This window comes from Bos taurus, chromosome 15 (assembly GCF_002263795.3).
Source record: "Bos taurus isolate L1 Dominette 01449 registration number 42190680 breed Hereford chromosome 15, ARS-UCD2.0, whole genome shotgun sequence".
NCBI lineage: Eukaryota > Metazoa > Chordata > Mammalia > Artiodactyla > Bovidae > Bos > Bos taurus.
The window spans coordinates 32033553-32038664 of NC_037342.1; positions in this window are offsets into that span (position 1 = coordinate 32033553).

A 5112-nucleotide genomic window follows, 5' to 3' on the forward strand; every position below is an offset into this window, starting at 1 on the left:
TTAACAAGCCAGTAGTGAAAATCAATTTTTAACATTTGTTACGCTAATTAGTATATCACTTGTATTGACTGAGACTTAGAAAAACCAAAACATTTGTAATAGCTACCTCCAGAGTGTGGACTTTGTGATGAGAACCTAGTTGACTACCCCAAAGGCATGAACTCCTGATGAGGGCAAATGACTGTCCTAGGGCATTGCCCAAACAACACTATCTCACCGTCCACGATGTGCTGTGCTGAGTCCCTCAGTCATGTCCGACTCTTTGCGTTTCCATGGACTATAGCCCACCAGGCTCCTCTGTCCATGGAATTCTCCAGACAAGAACACTGGAGTGGGTTGCCATGCCCTTCTCCAGAGGATCTTCCCAACCCACAGATCGAACCCAGGTCTCCTGCATTGTAGATGGATTCTTTACCATCTGAGCCACCAGGGAAGCCTGTTTGGAGACTCCTAAGTAAATGGCTGCTGCTGCTGCTAAGTTGTTTCAGTCGTGTCCGACTCTGTGCAACCCCATAGACGGCAGCCCACCAGGCTCCCCCGTCCCTGGGATTCTCCAGGCAAGAACACTGGAGTGGGTTGCCATTTCCTTCTCCAATGCAGGAAAGTGAAAAGTGAAAGTGAAGTTGCTCAGTCGTGTCTGACTCTTCGAGACCCCATGGACTGCAGCCTACCAGGCTCCTCCGTCCATGGGATTTTCCAGGCAAGAGTTCTAGTGGGGTGCCATTGCCTTCTCCGAAGTAAATGGCAGACATGAGCAATTCTCACTGAAAGAGAATCCATGACATGATTCTAAAGGAAAAACATTCTCCTCGTGTGTGTTACTTTACACTCCACACTCAGCTACAACACTCCTTCACTTTAAAAAATAATAATTAATTAATTTTTCTTTAACTGAACTGGGTCTTTATTGTCGCACTCAGGCTTTCTAGTTTCAGGAGCAGGGGCTACTCTTTGCTGCAGCGTGCAGGCTTCTCATTTCGGTGGCTTCTCTTGTTGCCGAGCATGGGCTCTAGGGTGTGTGCGGGCTCTGCAGTTGTAGCACACAAGCTCAGTTGCCCCGTGGCATGTGGGATCCTAATTCCTGGGTCAGGGATCGAACCCACATCTCCAGAATTGCAAGACGGATTCTTAACCACCAGTCTATCAGGGAAGTCCCATCCTTCACTTCTGATGCCAGATACGTGAGTTTTCCAAACATTGAGCAGTTCTGTGACACCAGCTGAGTGTCCTACAATTTAACTCAGTCCTGACACTATCTACCTGGAGATCACATCAGAACCCCTGGTTCATCGTTCAGACTGCCCTCCTCCACTTCAGATTCAGATCCCAAATCCAAGTTGTTACCCATGCTTCTGACCAACTGGCTATAGATTGGAGGTTCCCACCATCTCCTCCTGACGTTTGATTAATTTTGTTCCGTAAATTAATCAAATTGACTAAATGGCTTATAGAACTCAGAACATTTTACTTACTAGATCACCAGCTTACTACAAAAGGGTAAACCTTAGGAACAGTCAGTTGGAAGAGATGCTTAGGGCAATGCATGGGGTAAGGGCACAGAGTCCCGTGTCTTCTCTGGGAACACCCATATCTCCACGAATGCCCCAACTTAGAAGTTGCCCGAACCCCATCCTTCTGGGTTTTTCCTGGAGCCTTCATTGCATAGGCATGGTTGATTAAATCATTGGCTGTCCACAGTTCATTTAACCTTGAGCCCCTCTCCCCTCCCCAGAGGTCAGGAGTGGGGAGGTGGATTGATAGTTCCAGCCCTTTAATCTTGGTTGGTTCCCTTGGCAACCAGCTCCCATCCTTAGGGGACTTTCCAAAAGTCACCTCATTAACATAAATTCTGGTGTGGTTGAAGGGGGTTTGTTAGGAATAACAAAAGGCAACTTTCTTAAGCCTATCACTTAGATACAAGGGTTTAGGAACTCAGTGTTAGAAATAGGATGAAGACAAAATTATGTGTTTCTTATTATCAATCACAATAGTTTATGTCTGTCTCTTGTTCTGTTGCTGTTGAAAGCTTTTGTTTATTCATCTCTAGTTGACTTTTAACTACTTTAATATAAACAGAGTCAAGTATGAGTGTATAAATTAATTTTAATCCCTGCCTGGGGCATACTGTTAACATTTAAAGGGTCCTAGTCAAGAATCCAAGGTTCCCAGATGGGTCAGCAATAAAAAAATCCGTCTGCAATGCAGGTGACACAGGAGACTCAGGTTCTGTCCCTGGGTTGGGAAGATCCCCTGGAGGAGGAAATGGCAACACACTCTAATATTCTTGCCTGGAGAATCCCCTGGACAGAGGAGCTTGGCAGGCTATAATCCATGGGGCCGCAAAGAGTAGGATACAACTGAGCACAATCGCACATATTGATGAAGTCAGGATTGACACTCTAAGTGGGGTAGAATCCATGCTGCTGAGGTGGCTCCCTCCACCCAGATCTTGCAACATCATGATCTCAATCTGAATCCAATGATGCAGGAATTAGCATAAGGAATACCAGGAATTATTTTTCACAGGTGAATTTGATGCTGCCTAAGAAGCACGGTTGTCTGGGATGGGCTTGAGCAAACAAGCTGTAAGAACCTGGCAAACAGCAGGCCAATTCCTGCTTCAGAGCTGTGTCACCAGGTGCCATGCGTCTCGTCTCTTGTCCCTGTGCTTAATGGGAAACTCTGTTACCGGATTTGACCAGGAGTTTAGTAAATCGTTGGCCCCAGAACAGTGAGACATCTTCATAGGGCCCATGTTTTCCTGCAAGGGGTGAGGGTGAGAGGACGACCTGTCCTGAGTCTCCAGGAATAGGCTGCAGGAATGCTTCTGTGCCCGTTTGTTAAGAAATGCTTGTGTGTGTGACTGAACCAGAGCTGGGTCTTGCTTATGTGGCCACTTGTCACTGGGTAGGGGGGACACAGGCAAACCTGAATAAAACCACGACATTGGCAGAATGGCAAACTGATTTAGCCACAATCTCTCATTTGAATATTCCATAATAACCAAAGGTAACATTTACTGAACAAGTTTTACGTGCCGTTGACATGCACAATCTCACTTAATTCTTTACAATTGCAGAAGTAGCCAGTTCATTTACAGATGAAGACAGGGTCTGAGAAGGTGTCTGAGATGATCCAGCAGGTCAGGGGAAAACCGGGGGAATAAACCCAGGTGAGCTGGCTCCCTGATGTCCAAACTCTGGCCTCTGCTGCTGTTCCCAGGTCAATCTCCTGAGAAATGGGATGTGAAAACACAGGAAACCGGCCCCATCTAGCTGAGGTGCATTATCAAAGGGATGATTTCAGAGAGCCCATATTCTTGCATCTTCCCATATCTAGAAAAGTGCTAAATTCCTTAACTTGATATGTCTGGTTTTCTTTTTCTTTTTTAAAAACTTATTTGGCTGAGTTGGGCCTTTGCTGCAGCCTTTGAACTCTTAGTTGTGGCCTGTGGGATCTATTCCCTGACCAGGGATCCAACCCAGACCCCTGGCTTTGAGAGCACAGAGTCTTAGCCACTGGACCACCAGGGAAGTCCCTCTGGTCTTCTTTAATAACAAGAATCTTTTGGAGTTCAGGCTACCTGCCCTTTGTTGCAAAGCTTCTATATAACCTGCTTCCCCTTACCTGCCTTTAGGCAGCGGTTCTCTCATGATCATTTGAGATGCTGTCTCCCAGGGTGGAAGTCCTAAAAATTCTCACCGAATAAAACATAACTCTCAACTTTTAGGCTGTGAATATTTTTTAAGTCCTGTTCCGTTTATGTGATGAAATGATCTTGGCGAGATTAGATTGTGAGGAGGAAGAGGGGTGGAGGGCCAGGTCTGATTTTAGTGAGCAGAAAAAAATGGGGACACAGAGGGTGCCCCTCTGCTGGGAGGCGCATGAGGCAGATGGGGGAGCAGGAACCACACACCGTGCTTGGCAGTGGGTGAAGTATTCCATGGCGTCATTATCACAGAAGAGCAGCCTTTTAGAATTAAGAATAGTCTTAATTCGCACTTCGTTGAGTTTTTCATTTACATAATGTTAGAATGCAAAGAAAATTCATACACAAAATCCACTGCTAATTTGGCATAGAAATTCTTGTTGAAATAAGCACTGAAAGGGAAAGGATTTTTCACTTATCCTTCAGCTTAGGTGGTGGGATGAACTCTGGCAGTGGGTCAAACCCTAGATGAGAACATATCAATATTTGCCTCCCTGTAGATCTTTTGGTAGGCTCCAAGCTCTAATCACCGTTTCAATCATTTATTTGGTGTGGAGGATTTAATAGAATTGTTTAAGGACTTTGAGAAAATGTATTCCTTTATCCGGGGCCTCATTAAAAGCACTTGAAGCTTTGAGTCCAGTGGGAATGATCAGTTTAACACATACTAAGTCATCTGATGACACCACGTAAATTTTCCAGTGTGATGGATTTTGAGATGGCAGACATCGAGAGAGATATGATCCCAGTGACCCAGGAACGATCCCCATGTGGGAAAAACAGGTGCCTCCCAGAAGCAGGAGGTAAACAAAGCAGCGATTGTGGAGTGTAGATTACGGTCCTGATGAAACAGTTGCCCTGGATGCACAGCATCTGTGACTCTCCTGGACCATAGTCCTTATGTTGCAGGAAGGGGAAATCCCTTCCAGGGCCCAAAACTGGAAATGAAACACTCGGAAATGAATTATCCAAGGAGACGAATGTGCTGACAAAGCAAGAGATTTTATTGGGAGAGGGCGCCCAGGTGGAGAGCAGTAGGGTAAGGGAACCCAGGAGAACTACTCTGCCACGTGGCTCACAGTCTCAGGTTTTATGGTGATGGGATTAGTTTCTGGGTTGTCGTTAGTCAATTGTTCTGACTCAGAGTCCTTGCTGGTGGTGCACACCTTGTTCAGCCAAGATGGATGCCAGTGAGAAGGATTCTGGGAGGTGGTTGGACATGTGGTGTATCCTTTAGACCTTTCCCGAACTCTTCCTGTTGGTGGTGGCTTATTAGTTCCGTATTCCTTACCAGGACCTCCTGTTGTAGAATAACTCATGCAAATGGTTACGATGGTGTCTGGCCAGGATGGGCAGTTTCAATCAGTGTGCTTCCCTAAATACTTACACAGTTAGATGAGGCT